Source organism: Melitaea cinxia, chromosome 9 (assembly GCF_905220565.1).
Source record: "Melitaea cinxia chromosome 9, ilMelCinx1.1, whole genome shotgun sequence".
Classification (NCBI taxonomy): domain Eukaryota; kingdom Metazoa; phylum Arthropoda; class Insecta; order Lepidoptera; family Nymphalidae; genus Melitaea; species Melitaea cinxia.
In genome coordinates this window covers 14,947,118-14,965,968 of record NC_059402.1, presented here as the reverse complement: position 1 = coordinate 14,965,968, position 18,851 = coordinate 14,947,118, and the positions used below count along the sequence as shown (strand labels likewise).

The 18,851-nt window shown below is 32.9% G+C and overlaps 2 long non-coding RNA genes across 2 annotated transcripts; both read right to left on the bottom strand.

The window, feature by feature from the left end:
• Positions 1–367: 367 nt before the first annotated feature.
• Positions 368–1,260, bottom strand: LOC123656481. Its single transcript, XR_006743554.1, has 2 exons — positions 1,133–1,260; positions 368–653 (listed from the first exon to the last, which is right to left on the bottom strand). It is a non-coding gene; the product is annotated as an uncharacterized LOC123656481 (long non-coding RNA).
• Positions 1,261–1,448: 188 nt separating this feature from the next.
• LOC123656233 lies at positions 1,449–1,870 on the bottom strand. The gene is made up of 2 exons (XR_006743503.1): positions 1,753–1,870; positions 1,449–1,649 (listed from the first exon to the last, which is right to left on the bottom strand). It is a non-coding gene; the product is annotated as an uncharacterized LOC123656233 (long non-coding RNA).
• Positions 1,871–18,851: the final 16,981 nt, after the last annotated feature.

Here is an 18,851-nt window from a genome sequence, read left to right as displayed (position 1 = left end):
ATTATTAGATTCTTCTAAATATCTTTGTCTTAATAGAGTAGCAGGCCTACCCATGTTGGCATAAGAAGCCTGTTTTTTAAGGTATTTATTAACCGACTTCCAAAAACGGAGGAGGTTCTCAATTCGACTGTATTTTGTTATAGTAATATTGTGTATTGTAAATAGGTGAAGTAAGGTAAGCAGCTATTTCATGATTATTTAAGCCTCGCGTCACGCTTAATAATGAATTATTTTCATTGTTTTTGGCTTTATACTACTAATTATATAAGATTTTTAAAATCTAAAATTATCTTTAAAATTAACTTGCTAATAGATTTCCATAATAGAGTGATAGGATTTCTTAATGAATCAAATAAAAGTCAGAAAGTATTATTGACATGGTTTATTAATAAATAGGAATATACATTACGATAAAAAAATCGATTCTGAACAATTACTACTTCTTAGTTGGTTTAGGAGGAGATATTCTAAATGGGGGTTGTACGTAGCTTATTTGGGTGACTTTGGAGTTGTTGTGACCGGTCGTTTGGCTGTATGCGGTTACTTGGCTATATTTAATTTTTGTGTCCATGTTTGACCCTTTCGCGCTATCACGTTGCATATTTTATATTAATTGCAATTAAATTCTTGTGGGTGACGAGCCAACGTTGTTCCTGAAAAATATGAAATATGAGAATAAATATCACAGCACAAGATAAAGTGAATATTATGGTACATTTATAATGCAAGGAGTAACTCAGGCTACTTTAATTTAAAAACTATTTTTATTTTATAATTCTGCGTTCCGGACTATAATTTTTGTTAAATTCCACACGGACGAAGTCGCGGGCACAGCTAGTGCAATTTACTTTTGCATATCTTCTAAACATTAGCTTATAGCATTATAACTGCAATGGATATATACTCAGAAGAGGTAGCAGATCAAGTTTCAACTTTACTACTTAAGAGAGAAAATCTCTGTCAAGCAGTAGGACTTTAGTTACTGTAATATTGCATACAGAAAAAAATCTTAAAAAGATTTTACATACTATCCTAAGCTCTTTTACTGCAGACTATGATTCATCTGGCGCAAAATGATTGTAATACACAAACTACAATTATAGTTACACGAGAAATATGTAGAACGGCTTACCAATTTACCGCGACAATCAGGATCGCATTGAAGAGTTGACTTTAATCAAAATCAAAATGTTATGGTTGAGTGTGACTATTTGTCCTTTCTGTTCAACAGAAGAGTTCCTTTTGATGCATAAAACAAAAAGCTACGACTATTTATAGTTAAGTTATGAATATAAGCGCTATTCATTCTATCTTCTCAAATACTTAACTAATGACTAGCTTAATTATTGACTTAATGTTCTATTATTATGATAATAATCGCAGTTACTTATATTATCGTTAGTTTATGATAGTTTTTCATGCAAACGATTATAAAAAAAGTCGTTAAGTAATTATTTTTTCATCTATTTAACGTATCTATTAACAAAAGACTACTAAAATTAATTATTAACCATAGTAAATTGACCAATAACACTTTACATGTAATTTCATTATTCATATGTCATTATTGCTGCGGAGATGTTGGATGAGTTAGGTCGAATGCTGGCCGGCCTTAGCAAGTCCTCCTGACTTGTCGGCATCTGTATGAACTTGGAAAAAACGAATATTTATTAAACGTAACGAATGTTTATGTTTAACAACCGAGTCATATCGAGGCCGATACTTGTTCAGGATTATATTTTTATATTTTACCTAGGCCATACTATCCAACTAAGCCGCAACAACTTCAAGAAGGAGGCTGATAGGAGGATTCGGTCGGGCTGGGCGGCGTTCGTCGAGTCTTCACTTCGAAGATTCCGCAATGCTTGAAGACAAAAGTCTTCGAGCAACGCGTCCTGCTTGTGTTAACATACGGAGCCGAGACGAGACTTTATATGACTAATTATATAAGATTTTTTAAACTAAAATTATCTTTAAAATTAACGTGTTAATAGATTATCATAATAGAGTCGATACGGTTTTTAATGAATCGAGTAAAAGACAGAAAATATTATTGACATTATTAACTAACTAATAAAAATACATACATCACAAGAAACTATACATTATGAAAAAAAAAAAAACGACACTGTCTCACATGCATCGCGACTTGTTAGTTGGTTTAGGGTTACTCGGAGATATTCTGAATGGTGGTTGTACGTAACTTATTTGGGTGAAATTGGGCTTGTTGTGTCTGGTCTTTTGGCTGTAAGCGGTCACTTGGTTACATTTAACCGCTGGAGTGCGCGTGGTGGACTGATTCATGTTGTCTGCTTTGCGATATTATCATATTTTCCTTTAACTTCGACCTTATCCTTGTGGACGAGGAGTCAATTTTGTTCCTGAAAAATGTTAAATATGAGAATAAATAACATAGCACAAGAAAAAGTGAATATTATGGTACATTTATAATTTATGACTCAACTATACAATACTATATATATATATCGATGCGGGGTCAGCTAGTATATAACCCCGATCAGCTAGTATAGACCCCGCAAACGTTGTTTTACCATACATGTTATTAACCCCCTTAATCCTCCCCTCCTTTATAACTTTTTACGTATTATCCTGTGCCCTTAATTACTTTTATCTGGCATAGGCATATTAATTAGATATTAAAATGTGTTTTATAATTTACCAATTTCTAATATTAATTAAGATCACAATGAGGAATTGATTTTAAAATTAATATTTAATTATTATTTATTTTAATATTTTAATTTGCCACCTTTGTAATAAAGAAAAAATAGCGATATTGAATAGCGTTATATTTATTCAATAAGTATTACTTATTGAATTTTGTACAAATACTTACTAGTTGTAGTACGGTAGTACGGAATATAATTATTCCAAGAGGAGAAATTGAACTTGCAAATATTAACATAATTGGAACTTAAATCACTACTATAAGACAGTGCTCCTCTTTCCGCGACCATTTGGGTTTTATACACGATACATTTCTGAATTTTACAAATAACGCTGACCTTAAAAGTAGCAGATTTCGTAATCAAGAAAAATTAAAACGTTTGCTACAATTTTTTCTGTAAACATTACGTTATTTATATGAAACGTTTCAAAACATCTTTGAAGAAATTTTCAATGGATATCGAAAATTTAAATGATAGAAAAAATTGCAAATATTTTACCGTTTCACTTAAGTACCTTCAAGGGAGCTATGAAAACTTTATCAATGATTCCGGAGTATTTTTAATGAAGTTGCCACGCTTTATGGCGTGCGGTGTAATTTAGAGGCATTTAAAATTTTGTGGAAAAATTGTCATTTTAGCGGTCAAAAAACGTTAATGTTTATTAGTCTCTTGGTAACGTTGTATCACGCAAATTTAAAGCCTGACAAGCACCTACGAGACACACAAAGTGTTCTGTCTACAAAAATATTATAGAAAATTATATTTTGTTAAAATTCTACTATAAATATTCTTATATTTTTAACTTTTTTTGACCCTATTGAGAATATTATTCTATAATTTGTAGTATAAAATTTAAAATTCTACATCTATATACGTGTCTAGTTGTGGAATTTAATAAAAATATGTTGTTCACTTCGCAGAGTTATAAAATAAATAAATTCCTCAAATAGAAGTAACTTAAGTTACTCCTTACTATCAGCTAGCGTTAAAATCGGTCCAGTCGCTTCAGAGATTAGCCGGAACAAACAGACAGACAGACAGACAAAAAATGTAAAAAATGTTATTTTGGTATATGTATCGTATATACGTCCATATGCATTTAGTATAAAGCGGTTATTTTAATATTAGAAAGAGAGAATCCAATTTTATTATTTTGTATAGATAAGTGTAAGATCACTTTGTTATATATATGTATAGATTATATAATTAAAATATAAAATTAAATTGACGTCAAACAGAATGAGGATATTTACCTACAGAGATAGTAATATTTAAAACAATCAGTTTTGACATTTTTCGAAATGATATTGGAGGATTGGATTAAGAATTATAGGTTATCATTTATTGAAGCTGTTCTAGACGTCGATCAAATTACTTCCAACTTGATATATCAAGATGCTTTTGGCAAAATCACGGGCAATCTTATGACAGACTGTCAATTAGAATCTAAATAAAACAATGCTGTGCTTTCTTTCGATACGGTACCCTGAAAAATAAAATTTTTAATTGTATAAAACTTTTTAACGGTATTCATTAAAACTTTTTGATATTAATCGTTGAATATTTAATAAAATGTCGTTTTTTTAATATAATATGAAGCGAATGTATAGTTGTTTAAATCTTGCCGTTTTGTTAACGAATCATTAACTCTTTGCAATAGTTGATATCATTAGTTGCTGTGAGTGAGTAAATTATTAGACCAAATATAGCGGCTTTAATTCCAATTGAAGTGCTGTGGGATGTTCTGCGTTCAAATTAGTTTGTTTCAGCTTGATTCAATTTTGGATGCGACTAAAGTAGAAAACAAGCCCAAGATCTGCCTGATATGAAGTGGTTACCGTAGATGTAGTTATGGACACCCGCAACTTTAGGAACATTGGAAGATTTGTCAACCTTAATCCCTCTGCCAATACAGAGCCTTTTCAGAAGGTCTGGCTACTTTATATCTCACAAAACGCTACTTAAAATTTGAATAAGTTTTTCCTGTCAAAGTTCCCTCCAACAGTAAATGAATTTCGTAATTTACACAATTTTTAATCAGGTTATATTTATGAATGGATTTGTTGACACTTGTTAGTTCAAACTGAATCCAGAAAGTTCTAGTATAATTTTTAACTGATTTTTCATTTTGTCTTCCTATTCCAATTTCAGGGCTTCGTTTTAAAGTGTAACCGTCATATTACGGTCTCTGGTCGCGTGTCGCCATGGCAACTGCACGTCTTGTTTTGCTCGTGGTAGAAGTAAAAAGCGCTTATTGAAATATTATTTACAAAAATGATACTGTAATAAATAAGTATCCGGAGCACCAATGATGACAGTCTTACTTAGTCTTCAAGTGGCTATATCATAATAATATTTCATTGTTTTGGTTTAGTGTGTATAGACTTCTGTTTTTTCTTTATTCGTACATGTGATAGAACTACGGCACGTAACTAATTTTAGCGTTATTCAGAATTTAGAATAGCGCCATCTGTGACGGAGTAGCGTAAGTTTGCTCTTTGTGCATTACAATTGCTAGCGAGATCTGGGCGTGATCTTGGTGAAGTCTGATAGCGTACCAACAGTAATTGTTTGTTGTAGATTTCGTGTAGATGGACGACAAACACATGGTCGTTTTTATATGTTTAAAAAAAATATTAATTTAAATGAGAATTAAGTAAAATTGTTTACGTTAGACGGAATATTAATAACGTAGCGGCGTTTACTAGTTCTTTTTTTAAACAATCAGCAATTCGGTAAGCAGATTGATAAGTATTCATTTCCTTAAATAATTTTAATGAAAAAGATGTCAAACATTTATTGCTTGGATATAGAATAACGAAAGTAACCGACGTAGCCCGAAGGATCAGCAAGTTGAAGTGGTGATGGGCTGGTCGCATGTGCCGCAGAACTGAGGGCCGTTGGAGCAGACGTGCCCTGGAGTGGAGACCGCGTTTGGCAAACGCAGTGTGGGACGTCCTCCGGCCGGCTGCATCGACGATCTACGTAAGATTGCCAGTGTGTTAATTCTGGTTGAATCAGTAGTACGAGCTTTTTCCATTAGTTAAAATAAAAACAGTTAAAAACGATATATTGTTTTTTTTTTACATATACAACTAGGTCGGCAAACAAGCGTTTGGCTCACCTGATGCTAAGCGATCACCGTAGCTTATAGACGCCTGCAACACCAGAAATATCGCAAGCGCGTTGCCGCGTTACCAAATATTCTGCAAAGATTTAGTACGTTATCATTATAAAATCAATATTATACGAGTATTTTTTTATTTTTATTTATATATATTTTATTTATAAACTTTATTGCACACACAAAAAAGAAGATACATTTTAGAACGATTAGATACAAAACAAATATGCAAAGGCGGCCTTATCGCTTATAGCGATCTCTTACAGGCAACGAGACAGGAGTATGTGAAATGAACATTTAATTTGTCACGCTTTACGTCTTTTACTTAGACTCTGATACAATAAATACCGCCTTTAAGAAGAAAAGTATCATTTGCTGAAGTCGAAATTGCAATATTGTTTTTATTTTATATTGAGCATTTTCACAGGCAGTTGTGGTATCTATTTCAGATACAATTTTAATCGTGATTTAATATCAAGTGAAATAAAAAAAAAAATCTCATTTTTAATTTAATTTATTTATTTTTTACTTAATATTTAAACTAAATGAGGTCTTGGATTAGGATTAGCTGACTAAATAAGGTTTTGGATTAGGATTAGCTGTGTAGTTTACGGTAGTAAAGAATATAGCCACCCCGTCTCTTCCCGTAGGTGTCGTATGAGGCGACTAAGGGATAACAAAGTTCCACTGCCACCTAGGAACTTATAAAGCCGGCCGATGGCGGGATAACTATCCAACTGCTGCTTTAAAATACATATATACAAAGACGGGCAGCAGCGTTTTCGGTGCGACAAAGCCAGCCCTGCTATCACCAACCCGCCTGCCCAGCGTGATGACTAAGGTAAAAACACATGAGTTCGCGCCATGATGTCGGGCGCGAAATGTGGAGGTCTATGTCCAGCAGTGGACTGCGATAGGCTGAAGTGATGATGAAACTAAATTAATTAAGTATTATAATATAATTGTATCGAATTAAATTTAAGCTTACACTACACGTTTTGAATCAAGAGGAAAAGATCCAATTCTGCCAAAATCATTTTAAAATTCGAAATAGAGCACTTCCTAAGCGGATTTGACTCGAACCTCTTAACTACGCTTGCGTTCGTGTTTGCTTTTACCGCTTTGAAATAAGGTTTAAGTTTCTTTGCACCATGATTATATTAAAATTGTATGCACGTGTAAATTCTATATAGAACACAGATTTCAAATAAGAAATCTTGTAGCTTATATTGATCCTTTAGGATAAAACGTCTTTCCTTGAAGTTACGTGTATAGTGTAAAGAGAAACTTTTATAACATATAATCTTATAGTGTTATAATTTATTAGTTAACCTAAAACATGCTTGAACAGGATGGATAAAATCTATAAGGAACTTATTTGATAGATAAATTTGATCAGCAATCGGTGAGACCTGCCCTTTAAAATTTTAAGTTATCACTCTGGTTTTAAAAAATATACATTGAGTCTGTTTATTAAGTAAGATTATGACTTCACCTCATTTTTCACTTCATATTTAATGATGAGCAAAAACATCATAAGTATAATGTTACGCCTTAGTGGTCTCTTTGGCTTAGGTCGATTTACCTCTCACAGAATTCACAATATATATTTTTTAATTATTTAATATTAAAATTATAGTAAATAACTTGGTCTATGACCTAGTGTTAAACTTTATTAATAATAATGTTTAAAGTTTTTAATTATTATAGCTATTCGTGACAATGACAGCTGGTCTTAGAATTACTTAAGTTCGAACTTACATAATATCAAATAAATTTCGTCTATCTATTTTCGTTTCCAATGACATTAGTTTGAGTTGACTTCCGGTTAAGTTAGTTGAGTTCAAGTGTTGCCAAACATTTCTGCTTAACTTCAATATGAATGGCAAACGCTTTTACTCTGTTGCTTTTATGGCAAGTCGTTTTGCACGGTTGTACTCAATTTTAGTTACAATAATTGTCAAGTACCGTCGTAATGTAACCAGTATTATAGGTGGTTTGATTTAGAACACTTTATATTTCTTTGCGTTTAGTTACTCCTTTGGTGTACTACTGGTGATTGTACTACGATTTTTAATAGTATAGCTACTACCTACTACAATTTTTATAGTATAGCTAGCTGACTTGGCAAACATTGTCTTGCCGTTAAACGCTATTTAAAAATAGGGTTTGGTGGTAAAAGGCGAAAATTTAGGGTTGTATGTATTTTTCAACGCCAAATCATAATAAAATAAAAAATAAATAATTTTACTAAAAATTAAAAAAAAAGATAGGGGTGGACTACCCTTAGCATTTAGGGGGATGAAAAATAGATGTTGTTCGATTCTCAGACCTACCCAATATGCACACAAAATTTCATGAGAATCGGTTAAGCCGTTTCGGAGGAGTTTATCTACAAACACCGCGACACGAGAATTTTATATATTAGATTTTACTGTCGCGTAGTACCTTTGAGCTTAAATACCAAACACTGACATTTTTATTGTTGTTCTAATGCTAGATGATAACAATTAACAAAAGAATGATTTAACTATTACGAATACGAATTCTTAATATTTAGACTTCTCGTTGTCGCATTTTTCGCAGTGTCATAGAAGAAGCCACTAATTAGAAGTGATGCTACGTGATGCTACGCGGCGCTACGTGGCGCTACGTACACCATGCGATAAATACGTCGCACGATGTGAACGCATCGCTTCACATAGATTCGTCGAGTGTTTTTTACTAATAATAATAATAATAATAATAATTTCTTTATTCGACCAAATACTGTACAATTTTATAATCCAAATAAAGAAATAATAATAACACAGTACTGTAACCATGCATAGGCCACTTTCCTCGTGTAGAGAAGGGATCGGAGCTTTATCCACCACGCAGCTCTATTGCAAAAAACGATCGCTAGCAGGTATATATGATAACAACCGGGATTGACGGCTAAACGTGACACACGAGAACAGACAACCTAACTGGAAGTAAATATTTGTATAAACACAAATAACTTCTCCGAGCGGGAATCGAACCTGCGACCCCCGATATTTATGCGCCGCCGACACGGTACATGCACCCACCACCAGAGCGGTCGTCGTCCATGTTTCAGCAACTGATCTTAAAATGTGTATTTGTAACAGATTTTTTTTGATTCTATATACGGACAAGAAGACAAATAAAGTTCCAAACAGAACATTGTTATCATCAAAAGTTATTCGTATTCCGAGGCAATATACGTCGGAGTTACGCCAACTTTCTAATCTAACTCTCCTCTTTACCATTTCTTATGTATGTTTTTTACGCTCAATTTGAAATGTATATCGTCCTAATGTATAGTACAGGATACAGCGTACAGAAAAACCATATGGTTTTTTTTGGACGATGGTATTTATTATTTATTATTTAGATGTTTTGCTCTATATCAGTAATATTTGATTGTCTCATATAAAAAAAAAAAGTTATAAAAAAAGTATAATAATTGTAGAACGCCATCTTATATGTCTGTGGATAAACGTCTGGTTGCTGGTACAGCGTACACTATATTTCTTTTGACTTCCCGGTTACTTGAGTTTTTATATATTCAAAAATTGTATCTCCAATAAAAATTAAATTGAAATAATAACATCAATGCAGATTTAACTATAGCTTGTATCTCGATAGAGTCGGGAACAGAGTGGGTGATGTGACGCTGGTTCACATGTTTAAAAAATTACGCTTGTTGTAATACAATGGATGCATTTCGCATTGAAGAACAATTGAACAATTGAAACAATTTGAAACAATTCATTGATTAATATTATTAATTTCTTTATAATTATAACCTTATGTTCTGCAATTGTAACGGAAAACAAAATAATATAGTTGTGTGACTGACATCTGGTGTAGTGGGGGGCGTGCAATGTAAAAACGGATACACCGAAGTTATGGGCCACTTTTCAATTAGCAGTGTCGTTGAAAAGTTGAGCTGAACAGTGTTGCGTTGATTATTTATAAAATAACTACTATTTGAAATATATTGATTTTTTTTATATACAAACGTATTTTACTTTACAATATAGTTATGTTTTGCAAAAGGTCTATTTGCAACATAGAATTTCATTATGCAATTTTCTTGAGACAGCTTTTCATTACCATGTCGATATATCGGATCAAATAGATCATAAAACTGTTACTTATTCTGGTCATAGTTGAAGCAATTTATTGTATGACAATCTCGATTAAAAAAAAAACTTAAAATCGCTTTTTGCGGAAATTTATCCGCCAAACCTTTTAATAAAACAGCGAAGTATATTAAGCTTCAACCCTTTCTTATATGGCCTTGGCACAACAGTGGGACATAGTTAAACTACGTTGATTAGTCAGTCTATTCAGGGTGTTACCTCCTAGACTATGCTGACATCGAAGAATCCTGTAATGATTACATGTAAGGATATTATTTATATCCCAATGATTCGGGATACGTCTTTATGACACATATGATGCTCAATGAACCTTGTATAAATAAACGTATAAGTTCATTCCCCTGACAAATGTTTTTCTTCTTTCGTTTGCTTTTAAATATTATGTTTAATCATGTGATAAATATCAGCTAAATACTTTTTTTTTTATTTTTTTTTATTTTATTAATGTCACTAGGTCGGCAAACAAGCGTACGACTCACCTGATGGTAAGCGATTACCGTAGCTTATAGACACCTGCAACACCAGAAGCATCGCAAGCGCGTTGCCGACCCAATCCCCAATCCCACCAGGAGCTCTGGTCACCTAACTCACCAACAGGAACACAATACTGCTTGAAAACAGTATTATTTTGCTGTGATCTTCTGTAAGGTCGAGGTACCCCAGTCGGGCTGCTCCATATTTTGAGCAGGAAATTCCTGCTGTGCCCTACCTCAGTTAGAAATATATAATATAATAGTAGAGTTCCCTTTTACAGTAATACTTATGCAATGAAAAATTTATTTATTTATACATTTAAAGGCGATTTAAAGACGTATACATATACCTATCATACCTATCATTAGCCGAATGTTGTTTAGTAGGTAATATTGCTATGTATTTATTTATGCTGACGGTTTTCCAAATATAAAATAACTGAAAATAATAAAATAAATAAATATAATAGTGGCAATGAAAGAAGAGAGGAAGCGATTAGAAAACTATTATTGGCATCAAATTATAGGTATTCTCTATTTAATTTACGATTAACACGAAAGGAGATCATAAGAATGTTCTTTCGTTTAAAATATATTTTTGTAATAATTATGTCCGGATCTAAGTCTAAATGGTAACTTTACAAAATTTGAGAAGTGATTTTTGGGAGAGATATTATTGTAAAGAAGATAAAGTACTCGAGATCATGAAGTGTTTTTACAATATCGTAAAAAATGAAGTCGTCAAGGGGTTTGGAATACGCCTAGCGTCAAATTTTCTCAATAAAAGTTATTTTAGAAAAATCACCTTAATTATAGATAATATGTATTATATTTGGTAAATTATAGCTTGTTCATTTCATTGTTGCCAAGCTTAGGACCTTTTTTGTGCAAAAGAAAAAAAAATTAAATAAAACTTAAATAATTCAAATTAGATGATATAATATAAATATCAAAATTATTTAATATTTTTGGTGTAACGCTCGGCTAAGATATAAATAAGTAATCGACTTTAATTAATTTCGACTTTAAGCACTTGCTGGGCTTTTGAGTCCACTTAAAATATATATTACTAGCTTCTGCGCGCGACTTCGTCCGCATAGAACAGATGCGCGTGCAATATTTGATCATTATTTTGCTGCGATGTTATTTTAAAACTGCGATATCTCCCGAGATACTCATTGACATCGAATTACGTTAAAGTTAATTTACTATAGTATAGTACTGTGTGGCTGCGGTACTAAAGAATTTAGCCACCCTCTCTCTTCCCGTGGGTGTCGTAAGAGGCGACTAAGGGATAACACAGTTCCACTACCACATTGGAACTTAAAAAGCCAACCGGTGGCGGGATAACCATCCAACTGCAAGCTTTGAAATACACAGGACGAAGACGTGCAGCAGCGTCTTCGGTGCGACAAAGCCAGCACTGCGGTCACCAACCCGCCTGCCCAGCGTGGTGACTATGGGCAAAACACATGAATTCACGCTATTTTTGGCGTAAACTTATGGAGGCCTATGTCCAGCAGTGGACTGTGATAGGCTGTAATGATGATGATGATGAATGATAAAGGCTATTTTGTTTTAAATTAAATACTTGTTATGAAGAACATGTTTATTTAGATAAAGATGTTTATAAAAATATCTTCGCAAATAATGCATTATTTTAAAACAAACTTGGTTAGCATAAAAAAGGTTATAGTGAGCCCACTTTAAAAGATAGATATATACTGTCGCGGACTTTTTTTTTAAGAGAATCAATTCCGTCATACATGATTTTTGCGAAACTTTAACTGATTTCACAGCGCATGCAGCGGAAGCTCTCAAAAAGAAAAAAGAACCCCCGATTTTGAAACATTCTTTATTGGTTCTCTGCTCCTTTTGGTCTTAGCGTAATGATATATAGCCTTACCTTATAGCCTTAACCTTACTCAATAAATGGGCTATCTAACAATAAAATAATTTTTCAAATCGGACCAGCAGTTTCTGAGATTAGCGCGTTCAAATAAACAAACAAACAAACAGACAAACAGACAAACAGACAAACAGACAAACAGACAAACAGACAAACAGACAAACAGACAAACAGACAAACAGACAAACAGACAAACAGACAAACAGACAAGCAGACAAACAGACAAACAGACAAACAGACAAACAGACAAACAGACAAACAGACAAACAGACAAACAGACAAACAGACAAACAGACAAACAGACAAACAGACAAACAGACAAACAGACAAACAGACAAACAGACAAACAGACAAACAGACAAACAGACAAACAGACAAACAGACAAACAGACAAACAGACAAACAGACAAACAGGCAAACAGGCAAACAGGCAAACAGGCATACAGGCAAACAGGCAAACAGGCAAACAGGCAAACAGGCAAACAGGCAAACAGGCAAACAGGCAAACAGGCAAACAGGCAAACAGGCAAACAGGCAAACAGGCAAACAGGCAAACAGGCAAACAGGCAAACAGGCAAACAGGCAAACAGGCAAACAGGCAAACAGGCAAACAGGCAAACAGGCAAACAGACAAACAGAAAAACAGACAAACAGACAAACAGACAAACAGACAAACAGGCAAACAGGCAAACAGGCAAACAGGCAAACAGACAAACAGGCAAACAGGCAAACAGGCAAACAGGCAAACAGGCAAACAGGCAAACAGGCAAACAGGCAAACAGGCAAACAGGCAAACAGGCAAACAGGCAAACAGGCAAACAGGCAAACAGGCAAACAGGCAAACAGGCAAACAGGCAAACAGGCAAACAGGCAAACAGGCAAACAGGCAAACAGGCAAACAGGCAAACAGGCAAACAGACAAACAGACAAACATACAAATAGACAAACAAACAAACAAACAAACTCTTCAGCTTTGTAATATTAGTATAGATTAAAATACTTGATTATTTCGGAATTACCGTGATTGTCATTTTGAAATTCATATTGCTGACGATATTGTTACGGGTGACTAGCCCGTTGGCGCAGTTTGTAGTGACCCTGCTTTCTGCTCCGAGGGTTGTGGGTTCGATTTCCATCCCGAGTCTGGGTGTAATATAAATATTGATTTATATATTTATATATGTATTATTTATAAGTATGTTTATCGAAAAAAAAAGTAGCTGTACCAGTCGGCTTTTACCTATAAAACAAGCATTAAGTTGCTTACTTTAGGAACAGATGACCGTCTGTGTATTGTGTAAATATTTATTTATTTATTATCTATTTATTTATAGACGACGATCTTGATTCTTTTTCAAAATATCTTCAATGTTATTTAATGATTTATACGTTCATTCAATCTCTATGAATTTCTCTAGAGTCATGAAAGTTACTTCAATATGTTATACTTTATCATACCATTTTAAAAATTCAGTAATGCATATTCTGATTTCAATGTTCGATCTTACTGTTATAATCAAAATATTCCCCTGGACCGTGTCTACTTAAATAATATATAATAAGTACGTGTATACTTGAATAAGAATTATGACAGCAATTAATTATATTATTGTACGTCCGTGAAAGCCTTTTTATGCGCAAGTATGTCGTTAAAGAACTATGCGGATATTGTAATATTTTAAATAACCTTAATATGTTTTAGTTGGTATCGCTTCAGCCTGTAATATCGTCTATCGCGTCTTCGTCGTTGGTGGGTACTTGGTTATCAAATAAATTAAAATGATTAATCGATATTGAAACAAAGATTGTATTTTTTTTTGTTTATTTCTGTTTAATTAACAAATTGAATCTTAGCCGTTACACCAAAAATATTAAATAATTTTAAATGAAATTGTGAAAAAATGGTCAGTCACTGCAACGAGTTAGGGCTCTGGGTACATTTTACCCGACATTCCATTCGGTCCCCAAGGGAGAAATATTAACTGAAATATGAAACTGCGAAAGAAATAGCGGGTATAGCTTGTACTTACACGAAGTCGTAATTTCGAAAGTTGAATGTTTTTTCTTCCATTAAAACAGGAAAGAGCGTTATTAGGAAATTTTGTAAACATATTTAAAATCTAATCATATTTAAAAAGTAAAAGGTAAGCGCAGCAAGCAACCTTGCAAAATAAAATTTTAATTTTAGCTAGTTCACAATGGACAGAAACTTAAAAACTAAAAAATTTAAAAGAAATGCTTTGAATCTTGACGAAAGCGTTTTTAATTAGTACCAGCAAAGCTTCCTTTTTCCGCGGGACTTTAGCTGAAATTGAAAGAGCTTGCCATAAGCGGTATGGTATTTCATCCAAATAAAGTTACTTTACTTAAAACTAAGCAAAATTATGCTTAAATTTTTACATTAAAATTCTCTTTAGTTTTTATGTGTCGACTTGTTAAACAAATTTAAAAAAAAAATTTTTTTTATCTATGTTCACGGATAACTTCGTTGTTTATGAACTGATTTTGATAATTCTTTTTTTTTTTTTTTTTTTTGTTGGAAATGAGATATTCCAAGTTAGTGTTTTGGATGATAATATAGTAAACTAAATCAGTATTCAAACAACTTGTTTTTTTTAAGACTATCGAGAGGTGCCGCGTAACAGACCGTATATATATTTTTTATGTGTGTTCGTGGATAACTTCGTCATTTATAAACCAATTATGATAATTCTTTTTTTTTTGTTAGAAAGGAGATATCCCAAGGGTGGTACCATGATAAGGAAACCAGGATCTGATGACGGCATCCCAGAGAAATCGAGGAGAACCTTTGTAAATCGTAGTGACGACTAGTGCGTTTGTTAATTTCTTTCGTCTACTTACATTATATTACTTGTCGATGTAATTGAAGACGGTTTTTTTCGTTTGCTAGTAAACACAATAATTATTGATGTTATACAAGTATTGACTTAATGACATAAAATTTCCATCGCTACTATATTTTTATTTTAGAACCTCCAAAATTGGATATTAAACCTGCTTTAAAGTGTTCGTTTTGTACAAATAAACATTTTATTATGAATATTCTACGTAAAAATAGTGCGAATAATATATATTCAAAAGTCTTACCTTACAATTTTTTTTAGTTTCAATATCATCTGATATAACGCAAACTTAACAAAAAAAAAGTTACAAAACCGTCTTCATTTAATATGATCATCAAAACGTAATTCTATTAACGTTTTTGACGCCTATAAAACGTCACGGTTCAGAGTCATCTTATTAAAAGGACGACCGAAGATCCTCGGAGGCTAATTAACGGAGTTTTTACTGTAAATTGAGGCTAATTAACGGAGTTTTTACTGTAAATTGTTTTTTTCTTTTCTTTTTTTTTACAAATTATGAAACAATAATCGTAAAAGTTAGGAGCATGTTAATTTGGGATATTTAATAATTAAGCATGATTTTATTAATTACATCGATATTTTAGTATTTGTTGAATACAAATAGTAAAACACACGAAAATACAACTTATTTGACTCCAGTTGTACGTGTCGATACACTACTGCATAACTAAATTATGTATACGATTATTTAATTATCACAAGTAAATAATAATAAATAATAAATAAATAAATAAATAATAAATATCATCTATCTATCTATACATATATAAAAGCGAAAGGTCACTCATCACGAAATCTCCAAAACTATAACACCTACAAACTTGAAATTTGGTAAGTAGGCTCCTTATAGGACTTAGACATCCGCTAAGAACGGATTTTACGAAACTCAACCCCTAAGGGAGTAAAACGGGGGTTGGAAGTTTGTATGAAAGTCCTATGTTTTTGAAGTAAGGGACTTAAAATTAAAAATGTAGCTCTATAAATGGTGAGAACGTGTCCAAATAATGTATCTTTAGAAATCAACTCCCTTTTGGGGTTAAAGCGGGAGATGGTAGGTTGACTCATTCATCACGAAATGTCCGAAACTATAACAGCTACAAACTTGAAATTTGGCAGATAGGCTCCTTATAGAGCTCAGACATTTACTAAGAACTGATTTTACGAAACTCTACCCCTAAAGGGGTAAAACGGGGGTTGGAATTTTGTATCAAAGTCCTATGTTTTTGAAGTAAGAGGCTTGAAATTTAAAATGTATGCTCTATTGATGGTGAAAAGGTGTCCAAATAATGTACCTCTAAAAATCAACTCCCTTTTGGGGTTAAAACGGGGGATGGTAGGTTGACTCACTCATCACGAAATTTCTGAAACTATAACACCTACAAGCTTGAAATTTGGCAGGTAGGTTTCTTAAAGAGCGTAGACATCTGCTAAGAACGGATTTTACGAAACTCGACCCCTAAGGGGGTAAAACGGGGTTTGGAAGTTTGTATGAAAGTCCTATGTTTTTGAAGTAAGAGACTTGAAATTTAAAATGTATGCTCTGTAGATAGCGAGGTGTCTAAATAATGTTTCTTTAGAAATTAACTCCATTTTGGGGTTAAAACGGGGGATGGTAGGTTGACTCACTCATCACGAAATCTCCGAAACTATAAAAGCTATAAACTTGAAATTTGAATGGTAGGTTCCTTATAAGGTGTATACATCCGCTAAGAACGGATTTTACGATACTCGATCCCTAAGGGAATAAAACGGGGGTTGGAAGTTTGTATGAAAGTCCTATGTTTTTGAAGTAAGAAACTTTAAACTTAAAATGTATGCTCTATAGATGCTGAGAAGATATCCAAATAATTGATCGATTTTGATGAAATTTTTTGTGCTTATCCGGTATCTATGAGAATCGGCCAACATCTATTTTTCATCCCCCTAAATGTTAGGGGTAGTCCAACCCTAAATTTTATTTTTTATTTTTAGACAAAATTTTTAATTTCTATTTTTTTATGATACAACATTAAAAAATACATACAACCCTAAATTTTCAACCCTCTACCATCAACCCCTATTTTTTAATAGCGTTTAGCGGCAAGACAACGTTTGCCGGGTCAGCTAGTATAACATAAACACACGGTTGTCTGTTCCTATGGTATGATACTTAATGCTTGTATTAAAGATGACAGCCGACTGTTATAACTATTTTATTTTTGATAAATATACAAAGAAATAATACATTTATAAATATAAACATTACACCCAGATTCAGGCGGGAATCGAAACCGCAACCCGCGGAACAGAAAGCAGGGCCACTATAAACTGCGCCAACAGGCTAGTCAAAATAAGTATATTGTAAGTCCTGTGGGTCCGAAAACAAACAAGACAAGTAAAAAGCATATATACATAAAAGAAATCTAAATTACTCATACAATTTTCATTTTTAATTTGTGGAAATCGAATACAAGATCATATGTAATTCATTTTTTATTATTATATTATATTCTATTTCCATCAACGTATTGTCAAAATTGTTATTAATCAATACTGCATATTTTGTATTGACCTTTTCTTGTTCACAAATGAAGTACAAGCTGTTTCTGAATAATGCTTAGAAGACAAAACACTGTTTCTTAAAGAGAATAAAGACTATATGTTCAGAGCGTCTTCTAAATCCTGATCCTCCAAAAGTGTGTACGTATACAAATACAAGAAAACTTTATTTTACTTTTTGAACAATCACTAATTATGTATTACAAAATAAATATTTCTAATAGTTTCATAATTCATTAATTAAAAACACGAAAGCACCAGTAAATATAATAATATTTTTAAATAATAGAATGGACGATTTGAACGGGTATTAATTTTTCGATTCCGCTTTGTTAAGCCGATAGACTACGAACTTAATTATGAGTTACATTTCAGCGGACAATTTATATCGGATTAGTGAGATCAAGCGGAGATAATGGCCGAACAAGATGGATATATTTCGATGGAACTACTATTATTATTACGAAGAAACGTTCAAATTGTTTTAACCGATTTCATAATATCAAATCAAATCTTGCTTAAAACTTTCGATTACATATTCCTTTGTATTACTCCTTAAGAATCGATTTTCATATAAGGCCTCCGGTATGAAAATAATATGAGGAGTAAAATCTAATGAACGAATGACCTCGTTACGTTTCTCGTAACGCCATCTATCGCGTAAAGTCTAAAGGCGTAACAACGTTTTCTAATAACGCCATCTCGTCGTAATGTATCATCGATAGATGACGTTATTTGATTCGTTTATTTGCAATTTGATATGGTGATAATTTTTTTTCTTAGATTAGTAAGCCATTTGGGTATATTTAGACAGTCGCTCTGAAGGAGTAAACTCCAGTCGCATGTCGAAGCTGACAGACACAGTTTTCTTTTTTGTTATAGTGAAGTAAAGCACACGAGAAAACTACTTCGATCAAAAATCTATAGCATCCTGACTTAAACTAGGTTTTATTTACAATTTCATAATAATCTTATGTGTATGTGCTGTGTGGCTACGGCACTAAAGAATTTAGCCACCCCCTCTCTTCCCGTGGGTGTCGTAAGAGGCGACTAAGGGATA